Source organism: Rhinoraja longicauda, chromosome 8, assembly GCF_053455715.1.
Source record: "Rhinoraja longicauda isolate Sanriku21f chromosome 8, sRhiLon1.1, whole genome shotgun sequence".
NCBI classification, from domain to species: Eukaryota; Metazoa; Chordata; class Chondrichthyes; order Rajiformes; family Arhynchobatidae; genus Rhinoraja; species Rhinoraja longicauda.
Window position 1 is genome coordinate 61,097,549 of NC_135960.1, and position 24,832 is coordinate 61,122,380.

Genomic DNA, 24,832 nt, shown 5'->3' on the forward strand with positions numbered 1-24,832 from the left:
AATGTGATGATTAAAACAAACCCAAATCATCATTTCAGCCCATTCATTTACACCCCAAGCATAATACATACAAGCCACCAACTAATCATTCTTGTTCCCACGTTGTCTTTGTCTTTGCTTCCGAAATATCCTCCATCCAGAAATGTGCCTTCTACGCTGTAATAGTTAATGAAGCCTTCGCAATTTATTTTCTCTACTTCCCAAACATCTGCTCTGAAACTCCCTTCGCACCCTCCTCACCCGTGCCAGCAACAGAAGAACAAATGAATTCCCTTTGTCCGCACCTTTTACAAACCAGTCTCCACATCCAATATATCCACCGCCATTGAAATTGGCTCTAACATGATCCCACCACTAGTCACTTCTTACCCTCTACCACTCCTCCCCAACTTTTTGTTTCTCACCGGGACCACTCTCTTCTGGTCCATAGCTCTCTCCCCACCCAAACATCCCTGCCCCATGTCATTTTCCCCAGAAATCAAAGGAGATGAGACCTGAACTTTCAACTCCCCTCTCACCACCAGGGACCTAAAAAACCCTTCCAGGTGAGGCAGAAGTTCACCTGCTACTCTTCCAACCTGGCCTACTACATTCAGCACTCGCGTTTTGGTCTCATTCGCTAAGATGGTGAAACTACATGATCATTTTGTAGAACACCAGCACACTTTCCACAATGGCCCTTCTGGATGCATGTCATTTTAACTCTCCTTCCCACTTCCACACTGACCTGTCGGTCCTCAGCCTTCTCTATTGCTGCTGACCCAAATGGGAAGAACAGCATTTCTTATTGAGTGTTTGAATTTTCCAACTTCAGTTAACCCACATCCCTGGTGCTTTCTTCCTGTACACATCCAAATGTCCACCTAGTTCATTACGCACTTTGTTCACCCCTCCCATTTTATCTCCCTGCCTGGTTTCATCTGTCCATCATCTCCTCCCCATCTAGTTTCACTTATCATAGTTAATAAGTCATAGGAGCAGAGATAGACCATTTGGCCCATCGCGTCTACTTCAATCATGGCTGATCTATCTTTCCCTCTTAACTCAGTTCTCCTGCCTTCTCCCCATAATCTTTGACACCCTTACGAATCAAGTACCTCTCAATCTCCACTTTAAAACTGCCCAAAGACGAGGCCTCCACAGAATGTTATCATCTTATCATCTACCAGACTCTATCCCCACCCTAACCCTACATATTGCTAAAAAGTGGCTCTTCCCCCTTCCCTCACAGTCCTGATGCAAGGTCATGATCCAAAACATCGACTTAGACATTTTGCCTTCACAGATGCTGCTTATCCCGCTGAATCATGTCCAAAGAGATGCTGACAGTTCCCCAGAACAAGGCATCAGAATGTTTGGTATGCTTTGGAACACAGCTTGTTGGAATGCAATGACAGGCTTAAAAACACTTTGCACATGAGTATCCAGAGGCAAAACAGCAGCAGCCTGTTTACATGAGTAAGCTTAAATATTGTGGGAGATGATTGAGCTTGCATTGCAACGCTCAGAGACTGGGAAACTCGTAGGTGCTGCAGTAGTAGCTGAGATACAACAATATGATTGATTTTGTGAAGATCTGACACCACTTTCCTCCTGGAACCAAGACTTCAGGCTCTGGGCAAAGCCACATGACAGGTGGAATTGGTTTACTGCAGGTTACTTTACATTTTATACAGGATGGTTTTTACCTAGCTTTTCATTGTAAATATTCATAATTCTTTATCTTTGTGAGCCTCTTGAAAGTACATATCTGAGTCCTTTGGCGATGGATTCATATGTCCTTGCCCTCTGTGACCTGGGCCTCTATACCTCCTTTTGCAACTAGATCCTTGACCTCTTCAATCAGTGCAGATCGGTAAGGATTTACAATTTCCAATGATGTCTGTGCTGCTTTTGGTCACACCCTGACACGCTTACTGATAAAGAATCCGTCAATCTCCGCCTTAAAAATACCCAATGACTTGGCCTCCAAAGCCATCTGTGGCAATAAACTTCACACATTCACCACCCTCTGACTAAATAAATTCCTCCTCATCTCCTTTCTAAAGGCACATCCTTTTATTCTGAGGCCTCTGGTCCTTGACTCTCCCATGGGTGGAAACTTCCTCTCCACAGCCTTTCACTATTTGGTAAGTTTCAATGAGGTGCCCCCTCATCCTTCTAAACTAAACCGAGTATAGGCCTAGTAACGTCAAACGCTCATTATATGTTAACCTAATCATTCCTGGGATCATTCTCCTAACGAGTAACACTCTTCCCCACCAGCCAAGGAACTAAAGCCACACTGGAAAACTGAGGTGATCATTCTTTCTCCTGTTCCCCAGAGTTTATCCTCTGGGGATAAAATCTGTGGGGTTCCTTTCCATATACATTATGCACCAGTTTTAAATGCTGCAGACATTGTTCATCAACTGCTTACGATCATGGATCCAATGGATCTGTATTAAAGAGAGTCCAGTTCATGCTGCATGGACACTGCAATCATAATAGTAGGACAGAAGCATCAATTATACATGCATGTGGAATAATCACCCATCATAATCCTTGTGTAGGAAAATAACTGCAGATGCTGGTACAAATCGAAGGTATCACAAAATGCTGGAGTAACTCAGAGGGTCAGGCAGCATCACTGGAGAGAAGGAATGGGTGACGTTACGGGTCGAGACCCTTCTTCATCATAATCCTTGTGCATGTTTTCCAGCAACATACAGTTTCTCTCAGTGAAGTTCACAAAACTTCTACATTTTGTTCATTGTTGGAACCTGATTTAAAGCCAATATTGGATTAATTGACCTTTACATGAATAAAGATATGATAAATGCCGATCTTAAAGCAATGGCTCTACATATGCCCATATTTAAGCCTAAAAGCTAAACTTTAATGAAAAGTATTTCAACTTAAGTAAAGTTAGTTTTGTATATATTTCTTCTTCAAATTATAATTAAATGGATTTTTTTGATTACGTTAATGCCTTTTTGTACAAAGTACATTGGTCTTTTAAAAGTGGTGAATTATTCATTGAAAATTCAGGTGGAGTCCAAAATTCCAAGATATAAAGGCTTTGTAAAATTTTGTTTCCCTGAGCCTTGTTAAAAATTCCTCCAGCCATCTGCAAGTATCTGTCAATGCTCCTAATTTAATGAAGGCACAGAACTCTAGCAGTAATTGTAAACTTAGGAATGTGGGACCAGCTAACAGCTCGCTGAGTAGGCACTGACTATTTCCAGGTGTTAAGTGAATGTGCCCCCCGCACCGCCCTCCCACCCCCACCCCGTTCTCCCCGCCGTCTCCTGGCCCCCAGGTCTCTCTTTATTTGCTCATTTTCTTTAGTCACTGACATCACGACACGTTATGTTTGGAAGGTGTCACAAACAAGTAATAACACATGTAAACACACGTTTCTTTCCTCCATGGTATCAAGACTGAGGGTTAGTGTTTGGTGGTCAGTGTAACTGCTCCAAAAACTCTAGCAACTTTTTTTATAGTCCAGATAATGGTGTAACAGGGCTGGTAACCATTTAGAAAAAAAAAGTGGTTGCTTTTTGTTTTTAAAGAACATGGTCATTCTTTCTTGCAGATGTTTGCATTAACAGGTGAGCTGCTCAATGTCTTAGCAGAAGCATTCCAAGCTGCCCTGCTGGCATGGCCTCTGCATGGGTGTTTAAATTTCGCTGTGCAGGCTCCTGTTTCAGCTTGTTAAGGCGAGTAGCAGCTGCTCAGCTTCCGCTACTGTGTCTCCCTGATGCACATCACTGACCACAGTCTCATAATAGCACTCTGTTTGCTTTTCTCTGCCCTGCCATTGTCACCCTTCCATGCAGCTTATTGAAACCAGAACACCTGCTGCCCCAGCTCATAATTATGGGCTGTCAGCTTGCCCCATTTCCTTAACTATTGGTCCTTCATTCTATGACTAATATAAAACCAGAAAAAAAAAAATAACGCTTGAGTTTGCTCAATTTCCCATGCTAGGTAATGATTACATAATTGTCAAATCTGTTGGAAAGTGCCTCCAATAATATGAGGGAAACTAATATTGACGTACCATTTTTAGACACTAGAAACTACTCACAAAGTTCTAGGTGTAATTGAGTTTTCTAATTGCCACGTATGTTCTTTGAATACTAGGAACTAAGAAATGTTTATGTAGGAAAATAACTGCAGATGTATATTCAGAACACAATTTTCTTATGGCTCCAAATAAGGAAATTAGTCCTGTGTTGAAGAAAGAACTGTTAATATAAAATCAATTGTAAAATCATGCAAAATTATTTATCAAGGTATATGTTTTCAACCTTAAAGTGAGTGAAATCATCCACAGCACTTAATGCAAATGATTTTCTTTTGAAGGAGTATGTACATTTCTGAAAATCTCTACCAATATTGTGCATGACACCATGTTTTTCATTCATAGTATTATTTTTTTAAATCAGGTTTACAATATTGTGATGTTAGCCAGAGATTATTTATCTAACTCTTTATACCAACAAAAGAAAAGTTTGATTTTACAGATAATTTTTACAATTCCAGGATGCTCTTTATATCTTTGTAAATTAATGCTAGTATTATCAATTTCTCTTAACATCTATATATCTTCTCTAGCCTATCCTGAAAATGTAATTAAGGAAAACTTCAGGTAGTACAAAACACCATCTGGTATTTATATGGAAACATTAAAATATTAAAACACACGAGGTACTTCACAAGCCAATTTTCAAATAAGATTTTACATCGTGCCACAAAGAGATATTAGAGCAGATGACTGAAAACTTAAGCAAGGAGGTAGTTTTCAAGAATATCTTTAAAAAGAAAGTGAAATGGAAAGGTTTCAAAGAGCAATTTGGAGCTCAAACTCTTAGCAGCAGAAGGCATAATTAATGTCTGGGGTGCTCAAGAAAGCAGAAATAGAGGAGCTCATATATTTTTAGGGTTGGAGGAGAAAACAGAAGCAGGGAGGGGCAAGGCTATAGATGAAATTTTTTAAATGGAGGTAGTCTTTACTGGCAGCAGATATAGTTGAGCAAGCTGGGGTAAGATAATAGGTCACAGCAGGTTTGAAGGAAGGGGGTCAGAACCTGAAGATGAAGAAACAGAAGAAACACAACAAACTGTAGATGTTGGAATCTCGAGTTGGAAGAACTTAGCGAGTCAGGTAGCACCTTGGATGAATGGGCAGGTGGGTTTTCAGGCCAGGGCCCATCTTCAGACAGATTGGAGTGGAGGAAAGCTGGAAAAGAGAGGTGGGAACATTTCAAAGACCGACAATCGATAGGTGGATACAAGTTTGGGGGGATTTGATTGGCAGAGGGGTGGAGTAAGTGGAAAAGGTTCGAGGTGATAAGGAAACAAAAGGGTCCCAGATAATAAGAAGTGGAGTGAAATATAAAGCTGGAGGGATGGATGTGGGTGGAAGGTGATAGGGGCGAGGGGAAAGAGGAGAGGTAAAAGGGAAATGTTGGACTCAGGGAGGGAGATGTGTGAGAGTGAAAGAGGAGAAAGGAATAGGATGACAAGAGGAGGAGGAGCATGGGAGAAGCTGAGGGAATTATTTTTGCCATAAACAGGTTTCTTGGTGTGCTTGAGATCGTTTGACTTGAATACTGTAAACTTGGGCTTCATTAGGGAGTCGACCTCACAGTTCATCTGTAGTTTCCAGTTATAGAGACATAGAGTCATACAACATGGAAGAAGACTCTTTGGCCTAACTCGTCCAATGCTGATCAAGATACCTCAAGATGCCCCATCTCAGCTTGCACAATTTGCCCACATTTGGTCCATTTCCCCTTAAATCTTTTCTATCCATGTACCCGTCCCATTGTCTTTTAAATACTGTTGTAGAACCTGTTTCAATTATCTTCTCCTGCAGCTTGCTCCATATACCTACCACGCTCTGTGTGAAAAGGTTGCCGCACAGGTAAAGCTTTCACCTCGTACTTTAAACCTATGTCCTTTTGGTTCTTGATTCCCCTACCCCGTGTAAAGGACACTGTGCATTTGCCCTATCCATTCCCCTCATGATTTAATACACTTCTAGAAGATCACCCCTCATTCTCTTGTGCTCCAAGAGACATCCCAGTCACACGTACCTATCCACGCCCTCAGTTCATCCTCCTTATCTGATACGCATAAATATATGCAATGCTTATCCTGTCTCGTGCACTTGCTTTCAACGTCTCCCATACCAATTTCCAGCCTCTTACCTGCTTCGCTCCTGTATTGGAGTTACTCTTTTAAACTACACTGACAGCACCACGGCCTGTACCACCAAGGACAAGTGAACAAACACATGGGAATGCCACCAAGTTACATGTCATAGTGGTTTGGAAAAGTATCAACAGTCTTTCCTTATCAATCGCTCTAAATCCAAGAACTCTCTACCCTCGAGCATTCTGGAAGTAACTTCATCAGAAAAAATGCAACAGTTCAAGAAGGTTGAAGGGTAATTACAGGGAACCGATAAATGCCAGCCTTTCCTTGTGACAGTCAGATCGTGAGAAATTAACAACTGAAAGGTGCAAAGGAAAGCAGCTGAAAAGAGTTGCAAGGAAGTGATCAGAGGTCGACCCTCTGAGCAAGGTTATTTATTTTATATTTATTTAGGGAGAATGACTGCCAATGGTAATAATGGCATTCGTTGCTCATCCTTCGTTGCTTTTGAGAAGTGGTGGTGAATTATCTTCTATAGCAGCTGTAATCCTTGTAGTGAAGGAAGCTCACACTGTGCTTTTGGGTAAAGAGTTCTACTGATTAGGCCGAGATGATGGGAGCAGCAAATCTCATAAAATGGCAAGGTGAAAAATGTGGCATTGAAATGACTGGTATCTCATAATGTGAGAGAGATTGCATTTGATAGGTAGTGAAATTAGTATCCTATCTAGCCATAATATAGAGAAGAAATTAAGCAATGGATGGTTGATGGAACTATGAATGAAAAGTCATTGAGTATAAATGGAAAGGTGAGAAAACACTGTAGATATCCTAGTGATTAAAGTTTTATTGGATTTGCACTACCAAGTACAAGAATTTTAAATGAGAAACAGGAGAAGGTAGATGTGCAAAGATAGAGAAAACAGCCGGAGTAAGAAAAGCTCCAACATATCACACAACTGAGCAACACCACCTCACTACAATATATATATATATACACTGTATATATATGATATGATATGATATGATATACAAATGGTATTTTGAGTGATAACAGATGCACCCATCATGCCTTTCAGATGCTCCATTCCGAATAGATCAACAATTTTTCCATTATATACAGCAACATATTTCTGATGTGTTTCATAATGTGAACTGTTATTATGCAGTCATTGGCCTTTACATGTGAAAAGCTCGGTTATAAGACAGCAGATTATATAAGGATCTCGACAAGGGGTAAATAAAGAAGAAATACACAAAGAATGACAGAAATACAAATTACGCACATCTCCAAATTCAGCGACAGTGTCTTCCCAGCTGTTATCAGGCAACCGAACCATCCTGCACACTCAGAGAACAGTCCTGAACTACTATCTACCTCATTGGAGACCCTCTGATTATCTTTGATCGGACTTTACTGGCTTTATATTGCACTGAATGTTATTCACATTATTCCCTTTATCATATATAGCTGTACACTGTGAATGGCTTGATTGTAATCATGTATTGTCTTTCCACTGACTGGTTAGCACACAACAAAAGCTTTTCACTGTACATCGTTACACGTGACAATAAATATACCAAACTAAACTAAATAGAGACCTTGCATTAAATTTCTCTAGATACCAATTCTCTGGTCAGCAGCATTGTTGTATGTGATTGCTGGGGGAGAATATTAACAATCATGGGATGATAGTGTAAACTAGATGATATCAAGTTAGCCATTCTTGCTCAATTTGTGGCTGTATTAAAATCTGCAATTCAATGTGTAGACATGGAACTAGAAAACAGTTCTGTAGAAGGCTATTTGATGTATTATGTAATGGGCTGTTCATTCAATATCATCCAATCTTCAAATCCTTTATGTCGATTTCTAGTCTCAGCTTCATTAAGCACTCAGATTTATTTCAAAATTATTTAAATCATCATTGAGAGCAATTTTATAAGATTTGCCCTGGGCATCCATGTGTGTGAATTTACAATATGACATTTGAGGAAATGACATAAGAAAAAGCAGTCCGTTCAGTTAAACATTACAAATTTTTATTATACTTTACATATTTATGCATGTTTTTAATCTCTTCAATAATAAGGCGACTATTATTCTGAATTATTCTGAATTATTATTCAGTTATAGTAGTGAGAAGGCCAGAGAGAAACTCTCTGATCGTATCAATAGGTCTCAGTATGCTTATTGACATGAATCAATGCTCTACTGTGGTAAGTGGATCATACCATCTGTGTGCATCATACCTGTGGCTAAGTTCCAAGTACCCATAGTTAACAAGTGTCACCACTATCCTGAAGTATTATATGCAGAGCTAATTTCTTAGTCAAGTCCTACTCATAGATATCTGGAAGTACTGTCAAGGATGCCTGTCACCCTGACCAACTTGACCACTTCTAGCTTCAGGGTGAAGATACAGGAGTTTGAAAACTTCATGTTCAGATTTAAAGAGCAGCTTCCTTCACACACTTTTCAGATTCCTGAAACTTTCGCCCCTTTCCAGAGGTGCTGCCATGTACTCTTACCCATGACTTAACTTCCTTTGATTGTTCCATCATTGTACCTTTGTACTTTTTAGTTACTTCAGATTACATTACAATCTTGTACCATTCTGCTGTTTGACACTTCTTGTCATATTTATCGTTACTGTGTGTATATTGTTTACTCTGGGTGATTCATGTGAACAAGAAATTTAATTACAGCTTAATGTATATGACAATACACTGGTAGCTGATCATAAGTACTGTGACATTTTTGTCCACTTTACCTAATGAATCGCACGACAACATTCTTAAATACTGCTTTTTTCAAAAGATAGTATTGCTGACCATCAAATATCTATTATGCAGCCATTTTGAGTATTACTAAATGAACATTGTTGAATTGGTCTGATAATATGAAGTTCTTGGAAAATGTAAACAAATTATTAAAGGTACCATTGCCCCACAACCACAGAATCAGCCTCAAGTGATTTTACACCGGAAATGTATATCCAAAGGACGTTGGTTTTATTAGCTGCAGTAAAATGAATAATCTGAAGTCTAAAGAAGTGCTCCGACTTAAACATCGTCTATTTCCCTTTACAGATGCCGCCTGACCTGCTGAGTTCAGTTCAGAGATTCAGCATGGAAACAGTGGTCCACCGAATCTGTGGAGTCCATCGAACACCCATTCAGCTGAGTTCTATGTTATTCCACTTTCTCATCCATTCCCTACACATATTAGGGGCAATTTGCAAAGGCCAATGAACCTATTAACCCACACATCTTTTAGATGTGGACGTGAAACTGAAATAACCAGAGGAAACCAATATGATTACAGGGAAAAAGTGCAAACTCCACACCGACAGCAACAGATGTCATGATCAAACCCAAGCCACTGGCACTCTGTGTCAGTAGCTCTAACAGCTTGCCATTGTGCTTCCCTAGCTTTTATATCTGCAGTGTTTAATACAGTTTGTACACATTTCGTCTTTCACTATTATTATCTTACCTGCTACAACTTTGGCAGCAATACCAATGAAAGTGAATATTACTACCCATTTTGAATCTGCTCATATCATTCACACCCATGAATGACTTCTGTGGTGCAGCTTTCCAGTAGATACTTTTCATAATAACATCTAGACTGGGATTAACAAGTAGCTAATACATTTTCACACTAATGGGTCAAGTGTTGGGCAATTTGATGAAGTGAAATCCCAGCCATTTTGCAATGACATTCAACAGCACTACCACCACACTACTTGTGCATTACTTCCACAGTCTCCCATCATTACTATCTCAAAATTCAAAATTAATGAAAAACTTCCCTTAATTGACCTTGGTAATACTACAAAAGCAGCACAAATCTCCATAATGAGTAGCTTCCTCAAAGCCAACTCAGCTTAATCAAGATATGATGGAATTCAGCACTTATGTGGCTATGTAAAATTCTCACATTCAAGAAGGATAACATTGTCCAGATCAGAGCAGCTCTCTTGCTCAGACCTACCGCTTCCATCAATAATACCATAGTTTACAAGTTGTCCAAAAGCTAATAACTGAGTTTTATTGAGCATCTCTCCTGCAATCTCTTGCAGAAATGTCATTGTTGATATTACCACCAAAGTTATGAACTTGGTCAGGCATGCATTGCTGTTCCTTCATCATTGCTAGATCTATATCCAAGAATGTCTTACCTTTTGTAGTGTCATCATTATCATAGGACTGAAACGGTTCAAATAGGATCACCTCCATCTTTTTAGGGAATGTAAAGGGGGAAAAAAATCAAACAACCTTTCACTGAGAATTGCATGAGAAAGAAGGACAAAACAATTTTGTTTCCTTTAGCAATTGAACGACAAACCCTGCAGAGGCTGGAAATCTGACCTAAAAGCAAGCAATAACAGACAGACTTAACATTTCAGATTGATGTCCTGTCATCAGAAAAGAGACTCTGCCATACTTTATTTTCAGCTGGAAGAGTCATCCGTCAACAATGTAAACTCTGTTTCTCCCTCCAGATATGCTATTTGGTCTTCTGAGTGTCTGCAACATTGTCTAGATTTCTTTATTTTTGTATTGGTTGTGAAGCCCCTTAAAGATTCTGAGATGTAACCCTGCATTCATCCTTTCATAACTAAAAGTCATGCATGTTTTGTTACTAATGTGTGTACCTGACCACCAAAAATAAGATATTTGCAGTTTTGCGTTATGGTGTTTATCCACAATCTGGTCCGAAAATTTCTCTCTCCGTCCATGTTGTTATATAATTCATGACAATTACTCTTTGCTTCTAATTTTATGTAATTACTGGACATTTAAAAAAAACACATTCAAAACTCAAATTGCTCTATAAATCAAAGTAGTCACAATGAAAGTTGAAAAATATGGTGCTAAATATAGCTTTTACTGTCTTACCTAAAATGGGTTTCAATCCATATAACATGCCACATTTTAACATAACTCTGACGTTTTCCTGAAATGAAAGAAAAAGGCAGAGGGATTTTGAAGTAATCTGTACAATTTGTTTTTTGAGAGGATCAGAGAAATAATTATTGTTATGACAAAATTTCATTATGAGTTGACTTGATGACTCTTTGGTCGGTTACTTAATCAAGGTGAAGAGTTCCAATTTGACCTTTAGCCCAGTTTTAAACCCCAATAGTTGGTCCATTGGAAAGAATTGCCACATGGCCACCATTCCACATTTATGTCCCTACTTATATTCATTTCTATTGACACCTTTATTGTACCTTCTTTATTTGCTGATCAAATGTTCATTCAATCACTTTTTCAAAGCTAATCCCACACAAACTTAAATTTATTTCTTGTTTTGTTGTTCACATTCGTTCTATACCAAGTCCTGATCATTTATCTTCCCTGTATGGATCACCATTCTGCATGGATTTTATACTTCTTTAACAGATGTCATTATGGTCTTGCTTTACATTCTCTCAGGAATCTATTCAAAGCCTATGTCCCAATGCAATCTATCAATCTTCCAAGATGTGTTCCATCTCACCTCTTTGTCCACCTTTAGACATTGGCTCTTCAGTAATTATGACCAGCAGGGGGAATTTCTCTCTGAGACTCATTACCTTGTTTACCTTCAAATAAATAAGCTACCTTCACGTTGTTTAATATTTCAAAATATCACCGTGTCCACAGTTAAATGAATTATTCCTTAGAACGTCCTGAATTCCTATACTGCACACAGGTTTCAACATTCAAATTGCATATTAAACTGAAGCAAAGAGGTGGAGAAACAAGGAACTGCAGTTGCTAGTATACAAAAACACAAAGTGTTGGAGTAACTCAATGGGTTAGGCAGCATCTCTGGAGAACATGGATAGGTGACTTTTCGGGTCGGGACGCTTCTTCAGACCCGATTAAACTAAAGCATACCAAATTGTAAAAAAAATGCAATGCACGATTTGATCAATGTAAATTTCTTGTATATATATATATCCCATTGCTATTTCTGGGATGTTGATGTATGTTCATGCAGTTGCTTTTAAAAACCACGGTGGGTCTTTAGGAGAAGATTTGTCTTCCCTACAGAACTCTGGAATGTTTTGAGAACAAGAGAAGAGGTGAACTGAACAAAAAGACTTGTGTAAATGACAGTAAATTACGTTGCCTGAATACAGAATGATGAATAGTCTGACACCAGTAGTAGATAAGGTGTTCTTCCAGGTGTAGGACAAAATATTTCTTAAAACCTGACTACGTCTCAAATCTCCATTCCATAAAGGGCGCAGTGTCCAGTCAATGTTTGTTGTGAATGAGATGATACCCTTTACTAGACGTGAGGTGTCTTGACCATTATAAAATATTTAAATATGTGTGTGGAGATATCGATCTTGTATAACTTTTTGGAACTCGCAATAATTTTATTTTCCTGGCAATGTTCAATTTAGTTTGTTTTTTTTAAATACATTGAACTGGCTGACCTTTAAATGCCGAGAAAAAAAATATTTAAAAGGCAACGTTGCAACACAGACACAAAATTATTTGAAATTAATTACAATACTTAATTTTAATTTCGCACTTAATATCTAAAGGCAAGGCCCTACGGTAAAAATGGGTCTAACTTAATCTGCTTAATCCGGATAAATTACATTGCCTTCTTGAAGTACGGGATTCATCCGCTTTGGGTAGGATTTCTTCCGCGGATGCTTGCAGCACTTCTCCATGAAGTTAATTATTGGGAAGGTGAACCGCGGCGTTCGTATGCATAGATACTTAAACAATCAGCGGGTTATTTTGCCGGGTTGCCACGTTCGCCAATGGACTACTGTGATATATCCTTAAATCTTGATTGCAGTGAATAGTCCAATGTTTGGGGAAGCCTAACAAGTAATCTTGTTAAATGCTTGAAGCTGAGTATTAACCGGACCTGTAGTTGAAAATCTTTATTGTATTTTTCTCCCCCCTCCGTTCCAAAATCTCAAATGAAAAAAAACCCAGCAGTGTTTAGGTAACTTGCAGCAATAGATTGTAGTTTGCATTTCATTTGCACCGCTCTTTGAAGCCAGTATAGCAAATATTTTATGTGAATTTATAATCCACCTAATTAATTACAATGGTAATTACCAATTATGCCAATCGTTTTATATTAATCATGGTAACAATTCAGTCCTGAAAACCACTGTATTCCTTGTTTGCGCCAGAAAAGGCTTTAAAACGCCTTTGTAGTTCCAAAATATCATCTCAATCGAACACCAAGGTGGAAGATTACAATTAATTGGGCATTTCATTGCACAAAGTACATGCAATTAAAGAGAGAGGGGTTAAACGTTTTTGGTGAAAGTATAAAATGCCAACTGTGTGAATTTTAAGACTCTTTTTGAAAATATTTTGTGGAATTAACAACTCTTGTGTCGAACAATTTCAACAGATTGTCGGACGGGAATTGAACGGAAATTATCTGGGGTTTTTAGTGAGTTGCTGCTTTCTGCAAACTGTGGAATAACATCGCTGAGTCTGAATGAGACCGCAAGGCCTGGACCTTTGAATGTATACCAAGAATTTCCCTATAAGGCAGAAGCAGGATATTGGAATGAGCAACGACCGGTTGTCCAAACAGGACACAGAAAATCCTTTATTCTCAGAGGAGCATCTATCTGTTTGCTAGGCCAAACACAAAAGCCCCATTGGTACACATATGGTTTACTGTCTTAAGACAACCTGGAAGCTTTTTTTTAAAAAAGAAAATGTCCATAAATATAAAATAGCTCAATATATTAAAGAAATATCAGAAACTAACAGAACTAGTTCCATTTTAGGAAAGGGTTATTTGCTTCATTGTCCAATGAAACAACGTGGGTATAACTAATTCTCTACAAGCAAGAAACGTCCGGTGTGGAAGCACTGTGAAAAAGTATGAACCTTGATGCAATCTCTTCAATTAATGTATAATTGCACAGGTCACAGTAAACAATCAATTATCAAGAAATTTGACAACTGGAGATAGACCTGTGCCCGGCGCAGTTATATTTCGTGATAGGCCAGCATGGGTCGTGAATAGAAATGTGCGTTCTTCGTAAGTGAGACATATTATGTGAAACTTATACTAGCAGTAAAAATCCTTTCCTTTCTAATATTCGGCTTCCTTTAAACGGTAAATTGCGTAGATATTGTAGCAGTTAGCTGTCATGTTCAGTTTTGTTGTCATTTATACTCTTATCATGTTACAATGAATTTCAATTGAAACACGACAGCTTGTTGCACTACGAAGTATAATGATTAGATTGATGCTGCACGATGATGAAATGGATGAGTCAGGTAGAGCGCATAGTTTTTTTAAATTTAACTGTAATTCACTTCTGATCCACCCCATTGATCGTCGTCTTATATTTCCCTGCGTAGATGCAAGGCCTTTCTTCAATCTTTGATATTTGTTGCTTATATTTACAGGTAAATACATTACTTCATTGTTGCAATTAGCATTTCTTTTGCACAAAATGGGAGAATCGTTTTTTTTAATATCAAACTATTTCCAAAAGGATAGTTCCTGAGCAAATCAGATATTTTATCATTAAACAGAAAAGCCTGCGATATTTGTGGTAATGTTACAACAGCCATCACTTGTTTTCCAAACTTAACAGCGTATAAATGTCATTGAAACCCAGGTTACGCGAACGACCAGAACTTCAAGGTTTCAAGGTTAGTTTATTGTTACATGTACCAATTAAGGTAGAGTGAAATTTGAGTTACCAAGTATCAATCGAAGATTTAATGAATTTAGGCGGCATTTAGCTACCTACATTGCTGCATTGACTCTAAGTTTTTGACCTCTTCAAAAGTTTTTTTAAATGACTAATCATTGTTAAACATCATTAACGCACGAAGAAAACATTACTTGCTTATTTTCGAATAACCAAGAAAATTGGCTAACTAAATGTTATATTTACACATGACAAGTCAAAAGCGATGTTTACAACTCGTGTTACTTACTCTCTGCCATAAAGCGACACTGACTCTCATGATCGGTGTGGTGAACTCTGCTTCATACGATCTCATTTTATCTAGCAATCTCTTGGTGTTTAGTTTGATTTTAATAACTGAGAAACACATTCATTATAAATCAATTATGATAGCAGGAAACAAAAGCAATGATTAAATGAAATGTTGTACTTTGGTTTAGAAAAATAAAGATTGGATTATTACTGGTCGGCAATTTCTTATGTGCTGTTCCGTATTAATTAAAGTCAGAACCAGATGTAGAACAAAAACAGTTATAAATCTGAGTAGTAATTAACCTTATCTATCTCAATGTTTTCCACTTTATAACTAGTAGCTTTCCCAAAGGTAGCCAAATATAATTTTACCCTCGTTATTGTGCAATACAATTTTTCAAATTATGCATGCATTTTATTTCGCCAGTAGCATCGCGATATTCAACGTAGAAGGCAGGGAGTTAAATAGATATTTGTACTTCTGTAACACTGAATACATCATTTTGTGATTATTTGAAAAAAACATCTAATATTTGGATAAAACTGTAATACATACTTTAAAAGATTAGATATATGTATTTCTATACTAGTCTTAATAAAACCCTAAATTTCTTTTCCCGGATATGTTTAATCCATAGACTAAATGGATTGAATTGAAACCCGAACTGTTCAAGTGATTCTAGAATAACATATTATTGCTATATCATCTTTTACTCGGGTTTCTTGTTACACATGATATAAGACCTGTTCTGGCAACTGTATATATAAAAGTGCAGACAATTTATTAATTCCTCCAATTGGCAGGTGCCACTCAATCTCGATATAAACAGAGATATGTCAAACACTGGGTCGATGTATCAAGAAGTTAACATACTGGTTAACTTCCTGTTTAGTAAGAGATTACTTTATGAAATACATTTCCGTTATAATCGTGCAGGTATGGTTATTAACTGACACTTGATTTTTTTTTTAAATTCCACTTCACACACTTGGTAAGCTTTAATAAATATAAAATGATTCTCGATGATTGTGAAGTCAATAGAAACAAATTGTACTTATTGATATAGACACAAAAAGCTGGAGTAACATAGCGGGGCAGGCAGCATCTCTGGAGAGGAATGGGTGACGTTTCGGGTCGAGATGCTTTTCAGAGTCTGAAGAAGGGTCTCGACCCGAAACGTTACCCATTCCCTTTCTCCGGAGATGCTGCCTGTCCCGTTGAATTACTCCAGCATTTTGTGTCCATCTTCGATTTAAGCCAGCATCTACAGTTCCTTCTTACACGTACTCATCGATATCCTTGATTCATAGTCATATGAAATCGAATGAAATTTGAACACTTGTACTGATTACAAAATGACTTTGTACTTGTACTTTGTATCTTTGTACTTGTGTTTGGGTTCAGATAAAACTTTGGTTTCAGTGGGTCTGTTCTTACAAAAGTAGTTCTTGTTATCAGAATGCAGATATTTTAACAATACATAATACTGAAACTTGTTCCTCAATTTTGATGTAATTGCTGATTTTTGTGAAACGGGTTAAGTATACTCTGAAGACAACAATAGTTTAATAAAACATTTTCGTTTGAGAAGAGAACAGAACATTGCAGCCGTGCAGTGGTGTAGCGGTAGAGTTGCTGCCTCGAACCAAGGACCAGGGTTCGATCCTGGATTCAGACTAGGGTGAAGAAGACTAGGCCCAGTCTGAGGAAGGGTCTCGACCCGAAACGTCACCCCATTCTTGCTCTCCAGAGATGCTGCCTGCCCCGCTGAGTTACTCCAGCTTTTTGTGTCTCTCCAGGTTTGTAGGTTGATTGGCTTCTGTGAATTGCCACGAGTGTGTGGGATGCGAAGGTGTGATAACATAGCACGCATGTACGGGCGATCAATGGTCGGCGTGGACTCGGTGGGCCGAAGGGCCTGTTTCCACACTGTATCTCTAAACTCAACGTTTGGCTAAGAAGTAGTGTTATATCATTTGGCATTCCATAATACCATTGGTCACATTTGATGAATGAGAATACGTGGGTAGGAGAGAGAAAAATCAATAGAAATAATTCAACAATTTATAGACCATTGGAATAGGTACATTATTTATGTTGGTCATTGAAACAATCCGAGGTAATATTCATCCTCCTTTGAGACTATTGACGCACCACGCCCCTCTTTATCGTCACATAAACTGCTTATTGTTAGTATATTGTTTGCAAACAAATCATCCAAAATGGTGATATGATAAATGTATGTGATAATGATTAAAATCCGCAGTCGCTGGATCATCCCTCCGCTATGTTTGTTATCCGTAAATATGTTTAACAAATGCATACTGCATAGAATGAAATAATAATGTACTGGGAGGGTATATAGTGGGGAGGCGCGGTCTAGGGTTATTTGATGGGATAAATAGTTGTCATCCTTTTGGGAGCTCTTGAGCAGGAGTTCCAGTCTCACAGATAATACATCTGCAAGTAATAGTTTGGAAAGACTTTGCTTACTCTTATTAAACTTATTCTTATGAATGTAGGCCCCTATCATACAAGTGCACGTGATTATCCTGATAGTTCTTTGATACATGGACAATGAATTGTATGGGAGTGGCATTACAAGAAGCAATTCAATTATTTTCATTGACATGTTTGAACCAACGATAAAGAGGAAATTAAATGAAACTTGAATAGGCATACGTTGTCGGTATGCTGCAACTGTCATAAAGACATCCTGTGTCAGAACCAAGAGGAAATCATAAAGGTACAGAAAAGATCGTGCTTCTGAACTAAGTTAGAGGTACGTTGTAGAATGAGTTTTCCGATGTGAAATAGTGCTGCTCCGCCTAAACGATTGATCAAAACAAGAACGACGAAAGTGAGGAATCTGTCCATACTCGGCATTTCCTCTTCCAAACTTTCAAAAGACAGATTGGTTTTTTTTTTATTGGGGAGAGGGTGCTATACTCATTCAACAAATATCTGAAAAGCTGAATGATAAACAGATTAGCTAGTGTGGTGGTTCAAAATACAGATCCACCCAATGACAACTGCGAATATGACACACCACGAAACACAGGTAGCCCGCCGAACAGAGGTGCAGCAAAAGACAGCACCTTTTTAAGTTATTAATCTAAGAGTCCAATCTTCATGATTTAAGAAAAGTAAATTGGAACCAAACGTTATTCGTGGTTTACTGTACTAACCCACAGTCCGTATGACTGTACGCGTTGTAGTGTCATTATAGTGTCATCATACTATATGTACCAAATAGGCAATTGAAAATGAATCCTACAAATCACTCAAACTCATGTTGTTAATGGATAGTAAATCGGGATTAATGGTTTCTGAAGGAGAACATATAGAGAAAGCGGAAAATATATGGTTGGATGAAGTAAACAAGAGATTTCTTTGGAATAGACGAAGGAAATATAGACTATCATCTGCATATGAAGTGTAGCAAACGCTTAGGAAATAGGCAAGCTTGTTCTATTTCTAAATTTTCCCAGTTTTAGTAAAAAAACTCATCGGCCTGAAGCATGAACTCATTTTTTCACTACAAGACGCGGCCAGATCTGTCGATTCTTTCCTATATTTTCCGTTTTTAGTTAAAAGAATAGGATCAGCGACCTTAAATAAATCACAGCATCTACAAAGTGTTGACTTTGTCATATTAACACCACTGTCCAAATGTTCTTTTCTCTTTCTAACATAATGTAGGGTTACAAGTTAATTTGTTTCTTCTGTAAAAAATGGAGATCTTTAAAAAGATACATTTTATCAAATGGGAATTGGGCAGTTTACAGATGCATTAGTAAACGGTAGGCTGTATTAAACAAACACTAATCATAACTCAAATAAAGTATGTTTTAACCCCAAAGAGAAAAGTAACTGCGTATGATGCGTAAGAATATCTTTAATCACAGGTGTTACAACAGTAATTTACTAGGTCTTTAATTTAAGGGGCTAAAATGTCATTTGGGCCATTTGAGCCACATGCTTTAATAGAAAATGGTTTCCAGAGTTGTTCATTATATTTACTGTCATTTACCAGCTGGTAAATCCTAGCAACTGAATTCAGCGGGTTATTTAGTTAACTGGGAATGAAAAGCCAGCGACTTTTAAAACCATTTATAGCGTGAGCCAAACAGTGACTTTTGAAGTTAGATTCATTAGAACAACGGGCCACAAGTAAAATATTAGGTAAAGGGCAATATCCGACATCCAAAAATAAATATGGTCCAACTAAAGTCAAATTAAATAAATAGTCATTTATTGTTGCATATCTATCGCCATCATTGCATAAATATAACCAGTTATATATATATATAAACATGGATTTTTTTAATACTACATGTAACTACTTTACTATGTAGAAAAAGGTTTTATTTATTTTGAGTATTTCCTCAAAGCCAAATAATGGCTTTGCGTGTCACAGATGGGTTTGGGATTTTTTGTTTGTTTGTTTGTCTCTGAGAAGAATATATACTTTCCAAATGGTTGTTTTCAAGAAACCTGCTTTAGTGCCTTACGTTTGTTTTGTGGCAATCTTCATCAGATCTGTGCAGAGGTTTCATGCTGGAGACTTGTGCAAAATAGAATTGCAATGACCTTAGCTCCACAAATTCATTTTGTATTAAATGATAATGATGTTTTGCAATATTAAAAGTTGAAATTCAGACGGACTATAACATAGAAACATAGAAAATAGGTGCAGGAGTGGGCCATTCGGCCCTTCGAGCCTGCACCGCCATTCAATATGATCATGGCTGATCATCCAACTCAGTATCCCGTACCTGCCTTCTCTCCATACCCCCTGATCCCTTTAGCCACAAGGGCCACATCTAACTCCCTCTTAAATATAGCCAATGAACTGGCCTCAACTACCTTCTGTGGCAGAGAATTCCACAGATTCACCACTCTCTGTGTGAAAAAAAACGTTCTCATCTCGGTCCTAAAAGACTTCCCCCTTATCCTTCAACTGTGACCCCTTGTTCTGGAACGAATGGCATATAATTCGCCTTTCCCCAACAGTGAGTGAAATGGAAGCACATTGCGGTGGTCGTCAAAAAGAAGTACATGTAATCAGGATAGACACAAAATACTGGAGTAACTCAGCGGGACATGCAGCATCTCTGGAGTGAAGGAATGGGTGACGTTTCGAATCGAGAACCTTCTTCAGTCCCTTCTCCGGGTCTCGATTCGAAACGTTGCCCATTCCTTCTATCCAGCGATGTTGCCTTTCCCACTGAGTTACTCCAGTATTTTGTGTCTATCTTCGGTGTAAACCAGCATCTGCAGTTCCATCCGAGACATGTAATCAGGAAACGCCAATATATCCTGGTAGACTTCACTCGAGCATGATTCACTGTAATGCTCCTGCAAATCTTTGTTCACAGTAACGAATAGGTCAATCAAATATTGGAATTGAAATGCATACACCTTTAAATCCCTGGTGTGTAGGGAGGAACTGCTGATGCTGGTTTTAACCGAAGATAGACACAAAAAGCTGGAAAACTCAGCGGGACAGACAGCATCTCTGGAGAAAAGTAACAGGTGACTGTTCGTGTCGAGACCCTTCTGAACGTCACCTATGCCTTTTCTGCAGAGATGCTTAAATCCCTGATATTAGGAGACGCTGAATATATCAAATCTATAGATATTCCGAAATAACGATTTTCTCACTTAATATTGAAATAGCACTTATAATTTATTCCCCCCCCCCCCCCCCCCCAAATAAAACCGAAATGCTGAAAAAGCTAGTATTTGTTAAGCATAACATTCACTGCGTGTTCGCGTGTAAAGGATGCTGTTCCAATTCCTTGTCGTGCTATTGAAATGTCACAATATTTCGGCACCGAGTTTCCGCTGATTATGTTCTATTTTAATTTCGGCGTCAATTCAGGATAGCATTACTCAACTACTCTTAACCTTGAATCTTTGCCATCTGAATACATCCAAAGCACTCTCATCGGAGAAATTAGCGATGATAGTATATATTGGGGGGGGGGGGGGGGAAGGTTTGTTTAGGAGCGTTGATATTAGCTGAAGCTTCGCGTATTATTTTCTAGGAGCATAATCGATATTGTAGATTGAAAAGGTAGAATGTACTCGCTATTCACTGCAGTTGCAATACATCAGCCAACATTGTCATTTTGACAAGAATTTAAGGGTGCTGCGATGGAAAAAACGCGGGCAATTCATGCATTAAAATTATTCTGCTGCATTTTGTTAAAAAAATACTTACCGAAATTTCCAGTTTCTCGTCACGTTTCCTATTTCAGCGGCATGGCAGATGAGTACCAGTATCTTCATATAGCCCAGTTACTGGATGCTCTGCGCCGTCAGCTCTGCAGCTGCGGGAGTCAATGTGAGATTCGTGTTCCTTTTGCATTAACTCAGCACACGCGGAAATGTATTTACTGCGAAGGTCGGCACAAAACGCTGGAGTAACTCAGCGGGTCAGGCAGCATCTCAGGAGAGAAGGAATGGGTGACGTTTCGGGTTCCGACCCGAAACGTCACCTATTCCTTCTCTCCTGAAATACTGCCTGGCCCGCTGAGTTACTCCAGCTTTTTGTGTCTACCTTCGATTTAAACCAGCATCTGCAGTTTTTTCCCCCTACAATGTATTTACTGCAGTGGATTGAGTCTCAATTTCTAACGACGCCATTTTCAAGAAAATAAATCACTAGTTGATTCGCAGTCAGTTGGAGTATTCGTTTTAAGATGCGGAGGGAGGGGTGGGAGAGGGTTTTAACTGTAAAAATACTGTTTTGTGTTGTGATTTTGCAAGAACGTCTTAAGTAGGGAATTCGCTAAAATGTTAGATCCTGGAGTGATTTAATTAATACAATTGTCAGCTCTGAAACGCAACAAAGATCACCTTTGCCAGCAGTTTCATGATTACCCCTTCACAAGATATTTCACGATATATTAATATTTAGCATCGCACGAGAAACAAGTTTGGTTTTAATAATTTCAGGAAAGCATCTTATTACAAGCATCTTTTAAGCTGAATAGCCCAGCAAAGTATAATTGTACGATAAATGTAAAGAAAACGTTTGCTTCCCAATTAAAGTTGGCGACTATTAATTGGGTATAAGTGCGTTTCAACATTTAGGCTGATTGTTTTGAACTATTTATATGAAATTTGAATAAACATCCTTTAAATCATACTAGGTTGGTAAAGAGAACATTTCAACGAGTAGTCCCAGATAAGTGGAAAATAAATATAATCTATTGGACTTTTACTAATATGGTGGCGTGTCATAGAACCAATTCCAACAAGTGTTTATTTGGTATTTTTCTCCTTATGTTAACGTTCTTCATAACGTATTGAAGGTAATGCACGAACCGGTGTGGCGTTTAAAAAAAAATCTTAATTTACCCCTTGACCACGTTAACAAACGCTATATAAATTCCTCTTCGGTCTAAGAACGTAAGCAGATCGATTTGGGGGTCAAGTCGGAATTTGAAAACGTTCTACGGAGATTTAACAACATCTGTCCAGAAAATTATAATGAGCGGGGTTCAACCTGAGTTGCAAAATGTAAGTGATGAAACAAATGTCTCCTTCGTTAACGTCCTAGAAACAACGTTTTGGAAAATACACTTCAGCGGCATATACAAAATCAATGGTGTTCTCGGTCTGGAAAGAAAAAGCCGACCGCCCTTCCAATTATTGAGGTAAAATCGCATGTTAGAATTGCAATGGTTTTACTATCTGCCTTTCACGTATCTCGGGTTATGGAATAATCGCTAATGAACACCAACAATGTGGAAAGTGTTGTTTTTAGATCATTCGCACCTGCTAGATATTAACTATGGATGAAGAAAAGCAAAAGAAAACAAAACAAAACAAAAAACTGCTTGGCCTCAGATGGTCTGGCAAAAAGATGATGACATAATGCTCAGAACTAAAAGACTACGGTAGCCCAGGCAGTTTGCTGAAGGCCTAATCACCTTTTTCTCCAATCAGGTTTCAGCCCTCACCAGAAAGCCAGAAGAGGCCGTCGCGAAGCCACAATGACATTCTCTGTGACGGTGACCTCTCTTCTATTATCCATCGGTATGGAATGTCCCCCCCATTCATTCCACTCTGCGCTGAGGTAATGTCAGTAACTCCTGCTCTCACGCCGCTTACACACAGACAGTATCCGTCGCATCTATCTTTGCCCTCCTGAATCTACATATTGCTCTTTGGTGACTTTCCGCAGACTAGCATCGGCTTCTCAATGACATCATGCTTTGCCTCTTCGCCCATTACCCTCAATCGCCCCTCTGCTTTATTTTGTCAGACGACAAAATTTTATTGTTGGTGACTGAACTTGTTTTTTTGGATGACAAATAAAGATATCTTGAATCTTGAATCTTGACTCGTTTTATTTTGGGTCACAGATTAATCCAGTTAAGCGCTGCGAAGAAAAAGAGCCAGCATCGAATCCAACAAGAAACAGTGTACCCTGTGGCCAATTGTGATGTATTCTGCACCAGTCCTATTTTATTGATGCCCTAACTTCGCTAACCAACATTGAGTGCTAGCTCCCAGTGGCTTCAATTCAAATAAATTGCTTTAGTGTTAAACTAAGGATAGGAGGCTGAAATTTTACTTGCCGATTTGCGAGATTCGGTAACATATATACCTCTGATTTGGAGCCTTCTCTATACCACGTCACTAACTTTTGCTAAGCTGATTGTGGAATTTTTGCCACAGAATCAGCTTCTGTGTCTTCAAACCACCACTATCCTGAATTCCCCTTCCTCCCCTCCCTTGCCTCTTCAGATATCCTCCTTGAAAACCTGCCTCTTGATCCCGTTGCTAACATTTATTTTTGGTTTAATATTAATTTTTGATTCATTTCATATTGCTATGAACAGTGTTTGAAATTTTCTCTATGCTAAAGGTGAAATATAAATGTAACCAGCTCTTGAGTATTCATTTTAGTCTTCACTTAATCAAAGAACATTTTGAACCTCATTAAATAAAGCACTATAATTATGGTTGACATGGTGCTGTACTGGCCCCAAGATACAGCCTTTTCCAACACAGTATGCTCCAGAGTGATATCAGAAGTTGTAACTTCTCTCTTCCAAGAGTGGCAGGAAATGGCACCAAGCAATGGACAAAAATGGTGCCTTGTAAAATATCTACTGATTAAAACAATTGACTTTAGAGGCCCTCTGGCCAACCGAGTCCATGCCAACCAGTGATCACCCCCTACACTAGCACTGTCCTACACACAAGGGACAATTTACAATTTCTTATCAAAGCCCAATTCACCTACAAATATGTACGTCTTTGGAGTGTGGAAGGAGGCTGGAGCACCCAGAGAAAACCCACAAGGACATGGGGAGAACGTGCAAACTCTGTACAGACAGCACCCGTAGTCAAGATAAAATCCGGGTCTCTGCCGCTGTAAGGCACCAACTCTAACACTGCGCTACTGCGCTGCTCTAATAAAACAAGAACTTTTAAATGTATTATGTGCCTACTTTATCTATTCATGCATAAACTGCACAATAAATGTTAAAAGAGCACATCCACCATGAATATGTAAAATTATGCACAACATATTGTGTGTTATGGAGTGCTTAATTATTTCAAATAAAATATCCTAAAAATAATTGCTAGAGTATCTTAAGGATCATGACGACTAGAAATCCTAGAATTTCTTAAGATTCAGGTCTGCTAGAAGTAATTTCTGAATCCCAAGGGCATCTTTGCATTGATACCTAGGTAACTGCAGGCA

At 38.5% G+C, this 24,832-nt stretch overlaps 1 long non-coding RNA gene across 1 annotated transcript in view; it reads right to left on the bottom strand.

The window, feature by feature from the left end:
* LOC144596036 (uncharacterized) overlaps positions 1 to 21,573 on the bottom strand; it is a 128,257-nt gene extending 106,684 nt beyond the window's left edge. Inside the window, exons 1-3 of the long non-coding RNA XR_013547561.1 lie at positions 21,329 to 21,573; positions 11,056 to 11,113; positions 10,335 to 10,392 (exon numbers count right to left, since the gene is read on the bottom strand). This is a non-coding gene — a long non-coding RNA (uncharacterized LOC144596036). The remainder of the gene's footprint in view (positions 1 to 10,334; positions 10,393 to 11,055; positions 11,114 to 21,328) is intronic.
* Between the last annotated feature and the right edge of the window lie 3,259 nt (positions 21,574 to 24,832).